This window comes from Trachypithecus francoisi, unplaced genomic scaffold (assembly GCF_009764315.1).
Source record: "Trachypithecus francoisi isolate TF-2019V2 unplaced genomic scaffold, Tfra_2.0 Lachesis_group9, whole genome shotgun sequence".
NCBI classification, from domain to species: domain Eukaryota; kingdom Metazoa; phylum Chordata; class Mammalia; order Primates; family Cercopithecidae; genus Trachypithecus; species Trachypithecus francoisi.
Genome location: NW_022681474.1, coordinates 35,461,968 through 35,481,427, shown reverse-complemented (window position 1 = coordinate 35,481,427; position 19,460 = coordinate 35,461,968). Strand labels below are relative to the sequence as shown.

Sequence of the window (19,460 nt, the reverse complement as noted above, 5' to 3'; positions counted from 1 at the left end):
CCTATCATTGATGTAGCTCTGTAACGGTGTGGGCGTCTCCACACCCGGGAATCCTAATAGCACCCTGACAGTGGCCAGAACTCCATAGTCTGCAGGGCTCTCTCATCAAGGGGCCAGCAAGGCTGGAACTGTCCTCATTTCAAAGCAAAGGAAACTGAAGACCACTCAAATGGTTCCCATGACTTGCCCGAGGCCACCCAGTGAGCAGGCAGCTAATGTGGGAACAGCAAGGCAGATTCCTGAGGCCAGGCCAGGGCTCTCTGACACCTGCTTCCCACTACCAGGTACAGGGACACGTTCACTGTAGGCAAACTGGCAGCCCCCTGGGGCTGCTTGCGGATTTGATGAGATGACACAGTGACTTGATCACAGCCCAGGGAGCTGAACACTGGCTTCCAGTGGCCTGAGAGCTGGTTGCTGTGCACACCCTGAGATGGCCACTGAGGCTTCCCTGCCAGGCCAGGCAGCTCTGGGAGAGCAGGATGGAGCCAGGAGGGCATCTGGGCAGCAGAGAACCTGCCAGCCTCCATGCCCACCACTGACCACCAGCATCTTATCTCCCATCTCAGCCCTGAGGGCTGTGGGATAGAGCTCTGCCTTCAGACTCAGAGGCCCCTGGGTCTGAACCAGCCCCTTGCTGGCCTCAGGCAGCTCATCTGTGAAATGGCAGGATTGAGCCTCCCTCTGGGGGTGGGTCACAGCCACAGGAGAAGGGGCATGGGGGCCCATGGGTGCATGTCACGTGCCTGCACCCATCTTCTAACCGTACCGCCTCCAGCCCCGGGGTGACAGCTGCCTGTGTGCTTTGCAGCACTGCAGGCTGTATCATGACTTTGTTTTATAACTCTAATGCAGACCATTTATAAAGTGGGTACAGACATGACTGAGGAAAGCAAACATTAGACATCCATTAGTGCGGCAGGCCCTGCGTCTGGCAGCCCTACCGCCCCACTCTTCCCACCCTGCCCCTCCTCTCAGCCCTGGTGCAAAGAGTCAGCTCTGGCCTTGGCAAGGACGCAGGCCAAGTGTCCCCTCTGTGCCTCTCTGTTGCAGCAGCATTGGATGGCTCTCGATGTAGCTGTTGCCCTCTTGCTGTGTCCCTATACCCTAGGTGTCCTGGAGGCAGAGACTGCCAGGAGATAAGGAAGAATGAAAGGCCCACCTGAGGTTCCTGCCTGGAGGGACCACGAGTGGACTCTGCTGGCCAGCACACAGCAGGTGCACAGCGAATGCAACTTGAGTAAGGGAGTAGGCTGGGCGCGGTGGTTCATGTCTGTAATCCCAGCATTTTGGGAGGCTGAGGTGGGTGGACGGCCTGAGCTCAGGAGCTCGAGACCAGCCAGGCCAATGTGGCGGAACCCCATCTCTACTGAAAATGCAAAAATTAGCCGGGCATGGTGGTGTGCACCTGTAATCCTAGCTACTCGGGAGGCTGAGGTGGGAGAACTGCTTGAACCCGGGAGGCAGAGGTTGCAGTGAGTGGATGTCGCACCACTGCACTCCAGCCTGGGTGACAGAGTGAGACTTGTTTCCAAAACAACAACGACAAAAAACAGTAAGGGAGTAAGTGTGGGGCATGCCAGGGCCTGTGCAGAGCCCTCACTTCTCCTTGGCCCTGGCTTGGGCCCCGGTGACTGAGGAAGGCTTGAAAGGTGGGCTGGATGAGAGCGACCCATGGCCAGGCTGCATAGGTGCCAGCTGGGTGGGAGAATGATGGGGTCTTGGGGTTCCTGGATGCTTACCCTGCCAGGCGCTGCTCAGAGGGTGGTTCATATAAACTCAATGAGCTCCACAATAACCCTAGGCAGAGATGCAGAAACGTTTTGATTTTTAGCATATCAGTAATTTTTTTAAGCTATCCCAAGGCCAAAAGGAAGTCCCTAACAGGAATGTATTAGATCGCAACAGCTTTGTAAATATTTACATCCTAAAATCTTAGGATAAATTGAAAGAAAAAAAATGTTTTTATCCCATTCCTAAATAGCCACAAAGAATTATGAATGAGGATGTGTGCCCCCGTCGGGCGCTGTACAACTTCTCAAACTTTGGGATCCGAGTGGACACCACTACTCTTTTTGTTTTTTTTTTTTTTTGAGACGGAGTCTCGCTCTGTCGCCCAGGCTGGAGTGCAGTGGCCGGATCTCAGCTCATTGCAAGCCCCGCCTCCCAGGTTTACGCCATTCTCCTGCCTCAGCCTCCCGAGTAGCTGGGACTACAGGCGCCCGCCACCTCACCCGGCTTGTTTTTTTTTTGTATTTTTTTAGTAGAGACGGGGTTTCACTGTGTTAGCCAGGATGGTCTCGATCTCCTGACCTCGTGATTCGCCCGTCTCGGCCTCCCAAAGTGCTGGGATTACAAGCTTGAGCCACCGCGCTGGGCCCGACACCACTACTCTTATTGTTTGTCGTGGGCAACTCCCAAATGCCACAATCCCAGCTGTGCAAAAATATGGTGCCAAATAAAGGAAAGTAGAGTGATAGGACATTGAAACTGTGAGCTCCTCGCTGGTGCAGTGTCTGACAGCTATCTACTATTACTGTGTTTCCCACATTGAAAATATCCCACGGCTCCCCTGTGGGTGTGTGACGAACCCTGGGATAATTTGGCACACAGTTTGGGAACCACAGTCCTATGAGTTGGATATGATTCTTATCCCCACAGTGCCGATGAGGAAACTGAGACCAAAAGTGTTTAAGTGACTGGTATAGAGCTATAAAGCTAGTAAGTGGCATCGCTAGGGAGCAAATTCAGGTAATCTGATACTAGAATCTGTCTTCCGAGCTCTGCTGAACTGGAAATGGGCATTTGGGTCTACTATGTGCTACTCCTCACAACTCTTCCCATTTTACAGATGAAAACGTGGGGCAACAAGGGACATGAAGGGTCACCTGGTCGATGGCAGGAAGCAAGGCTTGAGCCGCGTCTCTCAGCTCTGCCTCCCTGGCCTCTCTGCAGGACTTCCTGCTGCTTCGTCTCTACAGAGGAACCGCATCTAAGATAGGCTCCCCTAGAAGTCCTTGCCTCAGCCAGGCCGGATCTGGGTTTCCTGCTGGCAGGAAACTTCCCACAGAAAGTGTTTTTTCCTAATAGGAGAACTCGTTTGGGCCTAAGTTGCAAAAGTGCAGCCTGCCTTTAAAGCTGCATCCAAGAATGGTCCAGATATTCCGCCAAGAAGCTGTGAAAGAGGACACATCCCTGCACAGATGTCATGACAAGACAGTCAAATGAAGGACAGGAAAAATCGCTGGAGGCAGAGGCCCTGGGTTTGCATCCCAGCTGCGGACTGGCACTGCCGTGTGGCTGTTCTCTCCCAGGCCCTGGAGTTTCCGTCTGTCAAATGAGGAGGTTGGCCAAGTCAGTCTCTCAAGCCCTCCTCTGCTTCTAACACTTGGAGGTTTAAAGATCCCTTATGGGGAATCTGTTCATGTGTGAAAATGTCCTGTTGAGTAAATGTTTTTCTTCAGAAAGCACATTTGCTTAAGTTAGGGTCCCTTTCCTTGCCTTTGCTATACGGTGGTCCTAAAGCAGAGCGTGGGTAGAACCCGGGGAAGGAGGAGGAGAAAACATTTACCCTTGGGCTCTCCTAACCGTGCTCCAGCCTACCCATCCCAGGCCTTAGATCAAAATGACCACCAGCACCTGTGGATGGGACCTCCGAGGGGCGCCATTCAAACTCTCACCTCTAATTTGCCTTTACCTGCACATATGAGGTCTCTATGGAAGTTACTTAAAGGGCCATCTCATCCAACGTCTCCCATCAACTCCTCAGCCAACCTTGACTCACATACCTGTGGGGATGGGGAACTCATCACTGCTTTTCTCAGCAAGGTTCTTCTTTGGACAGACCTAATAGTTAGAAAAGCCTTCCTTACTCTCAGCTGCAATTTGAGATTCCAGCCATTGCTAGAATTCTAATTTCTTTTTTTTTTTGAGACAGAGTCTTGCTCTGTGGCCCAGGCTGGAGTGCAGTGGCACAATCTCGGCTCACTACAACCTCTGCCTCCCGGATTCAAGCAATTCTCTGCCTCAGCCTCCTGAGTAGCTGGGATTACAGTCACCTGCCACCACATCCAGCTAATTTTTGTATTTTTAGTAGAGATGGGGTTTCACTATCTTGGCCAGGCTGGTCTTGAACTCCTGATCTCGTGATCCTACTGCCTTGGCCTTCCAAAGTGCTGGGATTATAGGCATGAGCCACCGCACCTGGCCTAGAATTCTAACTTCTAAACTAACTAAACAGCACACTTCCAACTAAACAGTGCACTTCCCAGTCTGGAGCTTACAGCCTGGTCTTCCAGGCCATCTTATCCAAATATTCTCTAGAAGACACATTTTTGCACCCCTCACCTCCATGCTGGCTTCCTTATGGACAAGTTCCTCATGTCACCACCCATTTAAAATGCAAGAGGTGAGGTGACCAGGCTAGGGTCTAGCGGGCACCTTCCTGCTTCTGGAGGGCAGGGAACACACTGTGCTCCTCCTGGTGTCCCCCATGGGCAACAGGGCGCCATCTGGGAGTGGAGTGGAGCTGGTTGGACAGCAGGCCCTGTGCCCATCTGTAGGCTTCTTCCCAGGAGTTGGGCCTGTGCAGCGCCTGCTGTGGAGACACAGGCTTGTAGAAGAGGTGTCAGACTCTGACCCACCTGGATGAGCAGGAGTGAGGGCCCAGCAGGCGAAGGGGTGAGTTCAGGACAAATGTAAAGACACTGTATTTCTCAGAGGGTCTTCTGAGAGGAGGGGGTGGCTCCAACATTCCTAAGGGAGAGATTGTCACTATTCCCAGGGAAAGCCAGGGTGTGCTATGGCCCCTACCATGCCTCTGAGCCTGGGCCCAGGCTGACCCAAGAGCCAGCAGTCCTGGTTCCAAGCCTCACCCTGCACTGAGACCTTGGGAGGTTGTTTGACCTCTCAGGGCCTCAGTTTCCCCACCTATAAAGAAGTGACTAGCAGTTCCTGCTCTGTCAACTTTGGGGTATTGCTGTGAAAGGTCAACTGAGAAAACAGATGCAAATATCTTTCTTAACAAGCACTGTGGGCCGGGCACGGTGGCTCACGCCTATAATCCCAGCACTTTGGAAGGCCAAGGCGGGCGGATCACCTGAGGTCAGGAGTTCGAGACAAGCCTGGACAACATGGCGAAACCCTGTTTCTTTACTAAAAATACAAAAATTAGCTGGGTGTGGTGGTGGGTGCCTGTAATCCCAGCTACACGGGGGGCTGAGGCACAAGAATTGCTTGAACCTGGGAGGCGGAAGTTGCGAGATCTCACCACCGCACTCCAGCCTGGGCAACGGAGCAAGACTCCATCTCCAAACAAACAAACAAATAGGCAATGCAAGTGCCCGGGAGCGGCAGCAGGCAGGAGCTGTTCTCTAGCTGAACTGTGTGTGGGAAGTCAGACACCCCACAGGCCGTTTCCTTGGCCTGGCACCACCTGAGCCCGAGTAGATGAGACACATAGAAAGTCAACGTTCAGACAGCCTGGAGCCCCTGGCGTCCTGCGTTCTACCGGCTCAGAGAGGGGAAGTGACTAATGCAACACCACACAGCAAATTAACAGCCAAGCTGGACCAGAGCCCAATTGCTGATTCAGGGCTGAGGCAGGAGAGGAGCCCCAGAAAGACAGCACAGCCACGGCAGGGTTGTGGGTGAAGGCTTGGGCTCTGTGATTCCCATGCCTGGGATGGAAATTCCTGCCATCCATCTCAGCTGGGTCCACTTCCGGTCAGACCTGTTGCCCAGGGTGGAGACCTCAGAGGGAGGCTGCTGTGGTCTGGTAGGGAAGGCCTTGAAACCCCCACCGCTGGCTTTTGTCTGCAGGCCTGGGACCCCCAGGCTTACCACCAGGGGTGGGCATCTGTAGCCATGCAGGGTTGTGTGTCTCCAGGGCTGACTGGCTCAGGACAGGGAGGGGAGAAGGAGTCAGGCGGGAGGTGAGGACAGAGAAATGCCCCACGCTGGGCACATTTATCATCAGTAATCACAGTCTTTCTCTAGCCCCTGGACACTGGCTGATTCTCCCCAGACTTGACCTCCCACTGCATGGAAAATCTCTCACATTCACTGCGTGGCTGATGTGCTCAGTGGGGAGTGGGGAGTGTTGGGGGAGAGAAGCCCATTTATTATTATGTTTTAAAAACACACAACCCCACATGGAAGGACCCCTCCCTGGACACAAAGCCCTTCCTCCATCTGGCCCTGGCTCCTTGCGGCTGTGGGGTTCAGGCTGGGGCCCCCTCGGAGGCGGTCACAATGGCCGTTACCGATGACAAATGGGGGCTGGCGGGCTCGGGGGAGGCCGAGTCATTCCTAACAAAGGCGGCTCCTCACGCAGCCCTTTTCCCACACCCTCTGCACCCATCTGTGCCCTGACATCACTTCCTCTGCTGCTACAGGAAGCAGCTTCGCCAAGGTGGCCAGCTGGGGCAGGGGCCTGCATCCTGAAGAGTGTGTCCAGCTGCTCCTCGGAAACGTCTCCCTCGAGGGACTGTGTGGCAGGTGAAGGAGTGGATGGGAGGCTGGGGTCGAGGCCCCAGGGCAGGTGCAGTGCTGGGATGAGCCCGGACCCGGCTGTGGGGACCACACTGCTTACAGAGCTGGAAAGGGCACGACGGTCACTGGGTCACTGGCCACCCCGACTCCCACCCCCAGGCCCTCCCTCCAGACCCTTCCTCTGGCTTTGGGTTCCTTTGGCTCAGACTCGGGGCTAATTTTTGGTTCCTTTTCCAAGTTTCAGGTCTGATGGGGTCACTGTGACAGAGGCCTGGGCCCTGAGAAGCGGATATTCTGTTTCCCCTTCTTTTCCCAGACAAGGGGCTCAAAGCCCTCTCATCCATGCTCCTGCAGATAATAAGCATATTCATGCACCTGACACTTAAAATCCTGTATGTTCCAACGAGACGGTGCACATCATCATCAGCACAATGACCCTGCGAAGCTGTTCCATTTTACAGATGCGAAACTGAGGCAGAGGAGTGAAAGGATGTGTTCAAGGTCACAGCCACCAAAACCCACAATAGCCCTGAGGGCCCAGCAGGGGCAGCTATTGTTCTGTCCTCTCAGGAGCTCACTAGTTTGCTGGAGGGGACGGGGTCTCAGTTTCCTGACTCCAGCACTTGGCTTCCCTTGCTCTGTGGACCTGCCCCTCCCAAATCGAGATCCAGGGGTGAGCCTGGGGCCAGCCTGGCCCCCCACTCAGTGACAGGTGGCAAGCCCCCTCAGACACACACGCTCACACCAACAGACCCACACATGCCCAGCCAGGTTACATCCACAGCTATCTCCAGGGACACCCTGAGAGCCCCACCCAGGCTGGGACCGCGGCGCCTTTCTCAGGGTGGGCCTATGTCAAGGCTTCTGTCCCCCTGAGGCAATGGCAGGCTTCCCACCTGTGACTCAGACCTGCTATTTTAAAGGTCACCTCTCCCTGACCCAGGGTTGGCATGGGGTGAGTTTGAGCTGCAATCTTAGACTCTGCCAAGCGCCCAGTTGTTCAGGTCCCATCTGGGGAGGGTGCCTGGTGGCTCCCTTTCCTTCACCCCACTTCCAGTTCGTGCTGCTGGAGGGACCTGGTGCTGCCAGATGAACCTGGAAGATATGCCTCACACTGCACGACCGCCCCCACCACCTGCTGAGGTCTCCAAGCCCAGGTCTTCCCGCCTGGACCCTTCCTCTCCCTGGGCTCCCTATCTTTTCTTTTGCTCCTAAAATCCACTTTCCTCTTAACACCGGAGTGATCTCATAAGAGAGAAACCCCGCCCTCTAGTGGTATACAGCCTCCTGCGGCTTCTCTGTGCCCCTGGAGAAAGTCCTAAGCTACCCAGAACCCTCCAACTTCATGGACTCACCAATCAATCTTCCTTCCTTCCTTCCTGCCTTTCTGCCTTCCTGCCTTCCATCTCACTCTGTCACCCAGGCTGGAGTGCAGTGGCACGATCTCAGCTCGCTGCAACGTCTACCTCCCGGGTTCTCCCGCCTCAGCCTCCCAAGTATCTGAGATTACAGGCACATGCCACCACGCCCACCTAATTTTTGTGTTTTTAGTAGAGAGGGGGGTTTCACCATGTTGCCCAGGCTGGTCTCGAACTCCTGACCTCAGGTGATCCACCTGCCTTGGCCTCCCAAAGTGCTGGGATTACAGGCGTGAGCCACTGCGCCTGGCCAACTCACCTATCTTTCACTGTGCTCCAAGCCCCACCAGGCGTGTTTTCCTGGGACATGCCTTGCTTGTTCCAGCCTCAGCACCTCTGCTGGTCTCTTCTTTTGGAGTGCCTCCCCCAACCCTGCCCACACACACATATTCTCTTGGCTGGCTCTTCGTCTTTGAGATCCCAACTCAAATGCCACCTCTCCAGTGAGGCCTTCCCTGACCACCCAGTGAAAATGCACCATCCTCCACCCTCCCCGTGCTATCTCCCCAATGCCTTTTTTCCCCTTGGCAGGCTCACCTCCCTCTGGAATGACCTTCTTTGTGTATGTATTTGTTAGCTTGCTGTCTGTTTCTGGACAAGTCTGCTTTCTGGAAGGCAAGTTCCTCGAGGGCCTGGGAATCTTGTTTGTGGTGTAGATGGGTCCACTGGGGACACAGGACAAGCACTGGGGTGGCAGGTGGAGTGGGGAGGGAGCAGTCAGAGGGGGTTTGGGCAGTGGAGGGTGGGTAAGAGGGCTGACCTGGGCTACAGAAGCCCTCCCTTGGGAAATTCCATGCTGCGGGACTCCACTAACTGATGGAACTTCAGAGACCATCTAATCGCTGCCCTTGAGGATGGAGACCAGAGAGGGTGTGGTCTGGCTTCAGATCACACAGCACCTAAGCAGCAGAGCCAGAAAGAGAAACTGTGCAGCAGACTCCCAGGAAAGGGGCGGGGGGGGGGCTTCATTTTTCTAAACTCCTTTTTTTTTTTTTTAAGTGAAAACAGATTTTTGGGTTTATTCTGATTACAAAGGTAAGTAGCCTCATTGTAAACAATCTAGAAAAAAAAAGATGAAAATAAAAGCCACCCCATTCCCACCCCAGCTGAGTTACACTGGATGTTGATCCTCTCTGACTTTTTTAGATGCACGAATATCTAGTTACCTAAATCTGGTCTCACCATGTAAGTTGCATATCCTGTGTTTTCCCTTAAAGGCTGTTGACTGAGGACTTTTGAATCATAAGCAGAACATGCTGGGCATCTCTCTCCGTCTCCCCACCTCCACCCCCGCATGGTCACACGTGTCAGACGGGCGAGGGCCAGCTGGGCTGCCTGCTCCTGCCACGCGTTTCAGGTTGCTGGAGGAGCTGAAGGACGCAGAGCTGGCATGGGGAGTGAGCCTGGCAATGCCGTCAAGTTGGTTGTGTGTTTGGGTTCTGGGCAGGAAGATGCCCAGTGTCCTGTCACTTTCTCCCAGAAAAGCCCAAAATGCCTTGGTACAGTCTTGGGTCTGGGGGCTGCCCGGACTAGGCCAGACAGGGTGCCTACATCCCCATGCTGCCCTGAAAGTCCACGGTTAAAGCTGTTTTTAGAGCACCCAGGGCACACAAATTTCCCCTGCCTCCCTCAGCGCCACACTCTAGAACCGAACGACCCTTCCTTGCAAAGGGGAGGCAACTGCCAAACACATTTCCAAGTGGAAAAACTGCTGCAATCCTTGCCTGCTGCCTGCTGTCAGCACCACCACCAGGAGGCAGTTCAGACCCTGGGCTATGGGGCCCTCAAAACTGCATCCAAGTCTTTCACCTCCAGTCGGGGACCCTGAGGCCAGAGAGGGGCAATGACTTGTGCAAGGGCAAACAACCAGTCTGTGGCTGCAGCGTCACTCCTATCTCGGCATCACACTGGCATAAAGGAAGTCACAGAAGGGACAGAGAAAAAGGGGTGGCCAGACTCTGGCCTTTGCCGATCTGTGAAATGGGCATAAGAAGGGGAGGACAAATGGGAGCGATAAACAGAGGTAGAGATGGTGCCATGGGGAGAGGGAGAAATAGCCCCTGAGAGTGCCTGGCAGTGGGGGGTGAGTAGAAGGGGTCCTTGGAACTGGGTAGGGGCTTCCCCTTGGAGTTTTCTGAATCTGGAAGCCACTTGGATTCCTGCTCAGTCCCCAGGGGTGAGGGAGGAAGGCAGCCATCTCTGGCCTCTATTCCCAAGGCAGGACTGGGGCTCAGGTTCCATGGGCCCTGGGGAGGGCAGGCCTTACAGACTCAGAGTCCTGGGAACATCCTGGGGACCTCAGAGGGGTAGCAACTTGCCTCAGGTCACACAGCAGCTAGGAGGCCAAGCCAGGACTGGAATGTGGGCATCCTGGCATGTAGGCCATGGTTCCTGTGTTTGCCTCTCTGGTCCCAGTTCTGGGAAAGACCCCGGCCCTCGGTTTGGGTGAGCAGCTAAGCTGTCAGCTGGTGAGATGTGGGGAGACAGGTGGCACTGGCCAAGGGGAAGGCCTGTGTGGCCGCGCAGGTGCACTTCGAGGGATGCAGATGGTGAGAAAGCACTCACTCCCATTCATTCATTCATTCATTCACTCATTCATCAACTACTTCCTGGGGGCCTCCTCTTGACCATTCCTGTGGTGAGGCTCAGAGAGCAATGTTCAAGCTTCAGTTCCACCAGTGGAAAGCTCACAGCAAAGTTTCAAGGTTAAGAATCCAGACATCGAGACTCTTAGACCAGCGCCCAGTCTGCCTCCAGCCTACCCCCATAGCCATGTAATGGTTCCTTTGCCTGCCCAGCCAGCTTCAGTGCAAAAATCAATCCATAGCTCTTTCAGTAGCTCTCTCCTCCTCGGCCAAGGAACCAGCTCACTCCCTTAGGAAGCAGCCTTTAACTACTTCCACCTTGACGACTATAGGGATTTTTCAATCTCCAGGCTCTTATAATCCCATGCATTTCTTGAGGTGAAATGAGTTGGTGCTGTCAGTGACTCACGAGACAGCCCCGGGGCAGCCACTTCCCTCTGGGCCTCAATTTTCCTTTGTGAGAAATGGGACCACTTTTACTTGCTTTGACTAACAGGGCTGTTGGAAACACGAAAGTCAGAAGTACAAAACTATTTTGCCAGCTGGGAAGCCCTAGGCACTAGCTAACTTCTATTACAGGAGTCCCCGTATCTGTGGGGGATACATTCCAAGACCCCCCATGGATGCCTGAAAACTTGAATAGTACCAAGCTGTAGATAGACTATTTTTTTTCGATCTGATAACAGAGACAGCCGCTGAGTGACTAAGGGGCGGGTGGTGTATACAGTGTGGACACCCTGGACAAAGGGATGGTTCCCATCCTGGCAGTGGGAGATTCCATCATGCTACTCAGAATCGCACACAATTTAAAATGTGTGAACTGCTGATTTCTGGAATGTTCTGTTTAATATATTGGTGTTGTAGTTGGCCATGGGTAACTGAACTGTGGACGGGGAGACCTTGAGTAAGAGGAGACTATTGTACTCCATTCTCGGGAAGAAACAGTGAGTGGACCTTCCAGGCTGCCGGGGCCCTGGCGAGCCCCACATCTCGCCCCCACCCCTGCCCCAGCCTCCCAGCCGCTGCCTTGGCCCACTCTGTGATGACACAGAGCTGCAAAAGGCTGATGCAAGCTAGAAGGAGGGAATGAAACAGACTCGCGTGGGGCGGATGGAGCACCATCTCCAGCCCTGAGGGACACCCGGCTCTGCTCCTGCCTGCTTGTTTGCACCTGCTGATGTAATCACCGGGCCGTCTTGGCTCAGGGCTTGGCCTGCTCCCCATGTCCTCTCAGTGAGCAGCAGAGGAAGGGTGCAAGGGCCAGAGGGCAGGCATCCAGCCAAGGACACCATGAGAGGGCTCCTCTGGGAGGGGCACCAGGATGCGGGGAGGATGAAGCGGAGCAAAAAGCCCAAAACCTGCAGGAGGTTAGCCAAGGAGAAGGCACTCTGGAGTGTGTGGGACCTGCTTCAGTCCCATCCTGCCGCCATTCGCTGGGGGAGCCACCCCCTGTCTCTGAGCCTGGTTCCCCTCACAGCTGCAGGATCTCATGAAATGACCCTGGTACATGACAAGCACTCAGTCTGTCAGTTCCTTTCTAGGGATTTCTTGAGGAGAATAAGAAAGTATGAGGTAGGGATAAAAAAAGAAAGGACAGAAGCACGACCCAGTGACAGGAAATACCAGAACACTTTTGGGCCACCCGTTCAGTGGGTGACTCTGGGCCCTAGCCTTAGCTCCTGGGGCCTTGGTTTGTTTCTCTGCAGAATGGGTGCACCATCACCGTTCCCACCTCACAAAGACAGTTAGAGGCCAGAGGTGTGAAAGAAAGTGTGGCATCACACTAAGGCGTGTGGTCAGCATAGGGGACCTGGGGATAGCCAGCAGTCGAGGTGGGGTGCCTCACCAAGAGCCTGGGGCTCCCAGAGGCTGGGCAGACCCTCACCAAGCAGTGGAAGCACAGGGAAGGTGGGGCCCGTCTGCCGTGCTCGCTGCCCAGCTGGCCCAGGAGCCTCTCCTTAGGGAGGAAGGCATGGAAGAGGAGCACACGGCTCCCCTGAGGCCTCCAAGCAGCCGTTGAAAACACATGGGTGGAGGGGAAGAGAGCAAAGACATGCTCCCAGAAGTCGCCAGGTCACAGCATGCAGCCGAGGCCCCCATGAGCCCAGGGTCTGGGGATCGCCGCATCACTACACTGTCATTCTCAGAGCTGGTTTCCCTGAGAAAGTGGGGGAGAAAAGTTCTTAGTTCATGCGTCTCTTTGGTTGGCATCATAAGCTCAGGGAAGACAGGGAGAGCCCCTGCTAGACAGGGCAGGCCAGGTGGGGAGGAAATGTCCATCCCAGCCACCCCGATGTCCTCAGCCTGCAAGGGTTGCCTTTGTTACCCGGGCCTCCACTCCCGCCAGGTTGTCTTAGCGGGGAAGCTTCACTCCAGCTGGGATTAAATGGCTTCCCTGGCCACAAAGATCCACCTTTCCCTGTAGTACCTCTTCAGCGCTAGCAGGTAATTCAGGTAATGAGTTAACAGCTACCATTTACAGTGCTAACTAGCTCTCAGGTACTGCGCCAAGTACTTGGCATAATTATCTAACTGAATCCTCCCAACAACTCTTTCTGGTAGGTATTCTTATCATTAGCCCCAGTTTGCAGGCACAGGGAGGTTAAGTTACTTGCCTAATGTCAAAGAGCAGGGTTGTCAGCATTTGAATCTGGGTCTCCTTGACTCTAAGTCCCATGCTCTTTATTTATTTATTTTTATAGAAACAGGGGTTTCACTATGTTGCCCAAGCTAGTCTCAAACTCCTGGGTTCCAGCAATCCTCCCATTTCGGTTTCCCAAAGTGCTGGGATTACAGGTATGAGCCACGGCGGCCGGCCAAGCCCATCCTCTTTAACCTTGGCACCAGTGGTACTCAAACCATGGCCTGCACGAGGACCACCTGGAGTGCTTGGTAGAACCCAGGCTCCTGCCCCGAGGTTCTGATTCAGTCGGTGTGGGGTGCGCCTTGAGAATGTGCATTTCTAAGAAATGTCTAGGTGCTGCTGCCAGTCCACACACGGTTCTATGCTCTCTTGCCTCCCGACAGAAACATCAAACGCTTAGTGCACATAATGGTGCTTAACATATGTCAGCTTCCTTTTCCTTAACACTTCTATGATTCAGCTGGAGACTTTTCAAAAGGAGCTGAAGGAATTACACAGCAGCATGGTGCCAGGCTTTAGCTATCTGAGCCTGAATCAGGACCTGCTGTGTGGCAATAACAATAAATGATGGCCATCACCTGTGTTCCTGCAACATTGCCTCTCCGGGCCTCCATTTCCTTCTCTGCAGAATGGGGTCATAGTATTTCTAGCATGGATTAGACACGTTAATACACACAATGAGCTTAGAGGAGTGCTGGGCATGTTAAAAAGACTTAATAAATAAAAGTGGCATTCTTGTTTTATAATTACCATTGCTAATACCGATATCTTCTACATTATCTCCTTTAATTGTTGCAGCAATCCTATGAGGTTGGTATCAATAGCCATCTCTATTGTTTATCTAAAGTTGTGCAACATCAGACAGTTACTAAGTGGCAGAGGAAAGATTCTAAGGCATGTTTGCCACCCCAATGGCAGGAACTGTCCACCATTAGCAAATAGGGATGCCCACTCTGACTGCTTCCTCTGGAAAGGATAAAGAATTATTTTCTTATATTTCCAGCAATTCCTTCTAGTTCCACATTCCCCACTCCCTGCCACCCATTTAGCTCAGAGTACATCAGTATCACTGGTGAAGGAAGAATGTCTCAAATGGGGTGACCAGAAGCTGTGTCAGCCACCAACGCTTGGTGACCGTGGGCAGCTAGACTCCCTCCCTGTCTGTCCGTTTGTCTCCTGGTACCCTACTGGGCACCCCTGTGGCTCAAGGGTTGGCTTGGTGTTGGCTGGCCCAGCCGCTGGGAGAGGGGATGGTCATTTGCTTCTCCTGAGAAGCCCTGCCCCCAAGTCCTCTGGGATTCCAAGTTCAAAACAATAGAGGCTTCAGGTTGCCCTTGATGTAAAGGTTTAGTAGGTGGCTAATTTTAGCTGAGAAATACTCGGCATTTTCCCAGCCGCCGTCACTGCTGCACTTCGTGTTGGACAAATGGCCTTGGTTTTCCTCTCTGATTGTTCTCGGCTGGGGGCTGGGGGCTGACAATTCCCTTTGTGTCTGCTTCCGGGTGGCTCTTAATAACTCAGAGAAGGGGATGGGATGTCTGGAGCTCTCAGTTCGAGCTCTCTGGCCCCCTCCCCACTGCCCTGGCTGCCTTTCAGTCATCAGGGGCATCCGGAAAAGTGGCATTTGAACAGGACTTGCTGGACTCCTCAAATCCTCAGGCTTGGAGAGGGAGGGCCAGTGGCCTGAAGGGGCCTCCCTTTGGACAGATAGGAAAACTGAGGCCCACAAAGGGTGTGACTAGCCTGAGGCCACACAGATCTCTGGTAGAACTGGGCCTGAGCACCAAGTCTACAGACTTAGTCCCGTGCTCTTTGTATGACGTGCAGGAGAAACCCCACTGCCTCCACCCTGGCGTGGGGACACCCCAGAACGTAGGATGCCCAGGCTGCAAGCCTCCGTGGAGACACCTGGAATACTGACTTCCCACTCCTACCTGGCTAAACCCTGTTCCTTCTCCAGGTCTCACCTTAAAGGTCACTTCCCCCAAGAGCCCTGACTGCACCCCTCCCACCTAAACCAGGGCCCTGGCTCTTCTTCTGGCATCTCTTTTCCTTATTGCCCTCATTACCTTTTCAAGTTATATACTTATTTGTGTATTTCCTTTAAGGTTTGGGCCCCCATCGACTCTGTGGTCCCAGGGAAGAGGCTCAGTGACAGCCACACAACATTTAACCTGCATGGGCAGCCAACAATCTGACAGGGTTCTGGCGGAGGGTCCTGGAGCCCTGTTATGCCAAGTGAGGCCCAGGGGGTTCAGGGGAGTGACTGGGGTGACTAGAGGGTAATCAAGGCTCACAGCGGTGGCCATTTGCCATCAATGTGGACTTCTTCAGACATTTCCAGCAGCAAGACGGCTTTACTGTGCTTTCTTCCTGAACACCATTTCTGGCTGGATGGCACGTGTTTACCCACTGCTGTAACCCAGTGCCAGCCTGGCACACAGTAGATGCTTAATAAATCCTTTGTGCATGCATGAATGAATCTCCTTGGCGGGCTCCTCTAGGTCCTGTTCTCCCCAAGGAAATGGCCTGGATTCAATCTATGCCCCATCCCTCCCAACGATGACTCTGAAAGCAAGAGAAATGACGAGCCCAGGACAGCCCCCCACCTAACCCCGGCCCTGCCCCATCCCCCCAGCCAGCTCAGAGTCCCTCTCTGCCTACACAGGCCTCCACTGTGGTCTCCCTCCCCCAACCCACTCCAGCCGGGACCCAGTATGCTATAATTAGAGTCCTCCTTCCAGGCTCCGGTAATGAGGGGGTGTCGGGTGCCAGCCGTAATTACAGCCTGGTTAAAACGAACAGGAGCCACCTCCAAGCCAAATTACAAAGTCTACAGCCGGACTCCCTCCTGCCCCACTCCCTTTTTACGGGGCTGGTTAAAGGAAGGGACCGGGAGTTTATGGAGAAGCCAGCTCAGGCTGGGGCTGCGGTCTCGGGAGAGTTGAGAGCGAACAGTCTGGGCCTGTGTTGCTTTGAAACTATCTTCCCACCTCCCCCCTACCCCGCCCCACCCCTGCCCAAATTCCCATCCAAAGCCAAGGTCAGAACAGGCAAAGAAGTCAACTGAGGCCTCTCTTCTAACCCTTCCCGTCGGATCCCCCATCTAAGGGCTGGGTGTTCTGTGCCAGGCCTGGGGTCACAGGCTTTACGTAGTTGTATTCAATGGGCACAGCAACCCTGTGGACAGGTACCATTACCCCTATTTTACTAACCAAGGTTCAGTGCTTAAAGTAACTTGTCCCCAGTCACACAGCCAGTAAGAGGCAGATGCAGGGCTCCAGCCAGGCCTGCACAGGGCAAGACTCTAGAGTGTAGGTACACTCCATCTTGCACCCCTCACTGCACTGTGCACAAGGAGGGGCACAAGGAAGGACTCGGTTAATACTAAGAATGCTGTGGTTGGCAGGTTGAAGCAGGTCAGAGGTCCAGCTGAGTCCTTCTCTGCCTTTGAAAGATGAAGAAATTGAGGCTCAGATTTCCACTGACGTCTCAGGGAAGGATGTCCTTTGGGGAAGTCAGGGCTAGCACTTGGGAGGTCTTTTCCATGCCAGCCCGGGCTTTGTCAGCCTCAGAATCTCAGGATATTAGAGTGTGCAGCAGGGGCTATAGAGTAAATCTAGTCTAGGGGCAAATGCACGGCCACCTGGCCAATCCTGAGGCTTTGGCAGGCATCACTAATCAAGTGTGGCACATCGGGACAAGGCTTCCTTCTCAGCACAGGACTACACTCAGCCACAACCAATCAAGTGATAAAAGATATTCCACCCCCTCCCCATCTAATTAATCCCTATTCTATTCACCCTCACTTAACCCAAGGAAAAAACAGGGTCCGGAGAGTTGGGGTGACTTGCCTAAAGAACTGAGGGGCCCTTATTCCATAATGGCAGCCTCCAGGTACTGCCAGCGTGCCACCCTCGGTGCAGCCCTGTCAATTATGGGCTTCCCGAATGGAAAGATTTGGACTCAAGGTCCCATCCTCTCCCCGTTCCCACGCTGGCCCCTAATAGCGAACCAGCTGGCTGCTCTGCTGCCCTCACCAGAAGGTGGCTTTCGTAAGGGCTGCGGGGGTGCAGGCTTGCTCAGCAGCGGAGGTGTCCCAGCGCAACAGCAGCAACCTCTCTGCACGGCTCCCAGCTGCCTGCTCGCCCCTTCCTGGGCCTCTTGGCTGGGCTTCCCTCCCAGCCCGAAAACCTGGCTCCAGCCATCCACTGCCCACTCACCACAATTGGCCTGCAGTGACTCAGTCTCCTTGTTACCTCCTCCTCCCGTCTTCTGGCCCTGGCGTCCCCCAGCTCTTAGGAGCCTCTTCAATAGTGCCTTTGATCCTGGCTGCCGAGGCTCTTTAATGAGGACGGCCTGCTGCCCTCAGCAATGGGATGGCAGAGAGCAGCTTCTGGGAACACAGTGATGATAACAGGGTGAACACAACCCTGATGCCCCCCAGCCTCCCCCAGATGACCAAAGGTCCTGAGCCCAGAGGCCCTGCAGGGAAGGCAGGAAAGCTGCTGAGATTTTTTGGGAGGTGTCTGCCTCACCCAGCAGTGCTGGGCCTGGACTGGAGGGCATTTTCAGAAGGGCACTTTAATTAGGAAACCAGGCAGCCAGCCAGCGGGACTATGGGCCACACCCGGTGCCATTAGAGGCCTCTGTGCTCCCAGGCCCAGCCTGCCTCTCTCGCCTCCACCCACTCCACCTCCTCCCTGGGGTCGTGGGGAAAGGCGGTCCCGAGCACTCCTGCTTGCCTCCCCTATCCTGAGGCCCCTGGCAAGGAATGGAATGCCAGATTTCTCAGGTGTGGTTTCTCCAGCTGAGTTTTGGATGTCAGGCATGGAAACAGGGGCGCTGGAGGCAGCTGGCAAAAGCAGAGAAGCCAGCCCCTGGGCAGCGGCCGGAGCAGTGGCCACCTCCATGCTGGGCCACAGGAAGGAGAGGGCATCAGTGCCTCTGCTCCTGATGCTTCATGCCCCCACCTCTCTCCACCAGGAGCTACCGTGATGAAGCTCCTGCCTGGCAGCTGGCTTGTTTGTCCCTTAAAGGCTCCGGCTCAAACCCAAACTGTGCTGTTCCTGGCACTTGGAGCTGCCCCTATCCAGCGCCCCCCCCCGCCGGCTATCTACCCCAAACTCAGGAGGTGGGCAGAATGCACCCTTGAGACCCTCAGCAAGCTGGGCAGGGACCCACGCCCACTGACCGGGCTGAGCCTAGCTATGGCTGAGCTACCAAGCTCCACCCTCCGTCCCTGTGGGGCCTGGGCAAGTCATGGGTCTATATTTCCTCCTCTATAAAATGGGACAATCCACAGGAATCTCCCAGGCCTGTCGTTATGGCAAACAGAGTCACGTATGTGAAGGTACCAAGCACAGGGCCTGACTGCAGCGTTCAGTAAACTCACACTCACCTTGTGTAGGATGAAGTCCTCCCCACAGTCTGCCTGGCTGTGTGACTGGGCTAGCCACTTCACCTCTCTGAGCCTTGGTTTCTTAGTCTTTGAATGAACAGAACACATTCTCTTACGGATGCAGAAGTGCTTCATAAACTATGAAGGGCTGCCCAAGTCCAAGATGAGTCATTATTATTTTTCTCTTTCCTTTTTTTTTTTTTGAGATGGAGTCTCACTGTATCGCCCAGGCTGGAGTGCAGTGGCACCATCTCGGCTCACTACAATCTCTGCCTCCTGGGTTCAAATGATTCTCCTGCCTCAGCACCCCGAGTAGCTGGGATTACAAGCAGGTATCACCATGCCCAGCTAGTTTTTGTATTTTTAGTAGAGACGGGGTTTTGCCATGTTGGCCAGGCTGGTCTTGAACTCCTGACCTCAGCCAATCCTACTGCCTTGGCCTCCCAAAGTGCTGGGATTATAGGTGTGAGCCACTGCACCCGGCCCAGTCATTATTTTTCTAATGAATGGCCATACTTCACCTCTCTCCACCCTGCCCATGAGGAAAAGCTGGGCCATTCTATCCCAGTTCACCCCATGGGACTCTGGTGACATTGGGCTCACGTGGCCCCACATGGGCTGCCTGCCCTGAGGCTCGGCTCTTCCCTTGTTGCCTGTCAGCTGCCTCCTGGACAGGGCAGTACCTGGCCGGCCACTGGGTGGGGAGGACGAGAGGGGCTTGGGATTCTCAGTTCTTCAGCGGGAGGGTCTTTATCTATCTGCCGGCTCCTCTGCTGGGCTGGGAATCAACTCCTTGGGAAAAGGCAATGTTGGGGTAGGGTGGGGACCTTGGTGACTCTGGGGGCAAGCGGGTGCCAGCTTGGCCAAGCTCACCCTTGGTTCCTCCTGTCCTTTCTCTGAAGAGCTTCAGCAGGGTTGCT

The 19,460-nt window shown here is 54.4% G+C and overlaps 1 protein-coding gene across 3 annotated transcripts in view; it reads right to left on the bottom strand.

Annotated features, from left to right (window-relative positions):
• Nucleotides 1-19,460, bottom strand: part of UNC5B (unc-5 netrin receptor B) — a 90,565-nt gene that overhangs the window by 24,359 nt on the left and 46,746 nt on the right. The gene's annotated exons all lie outside the window — the stretch shown is intronic.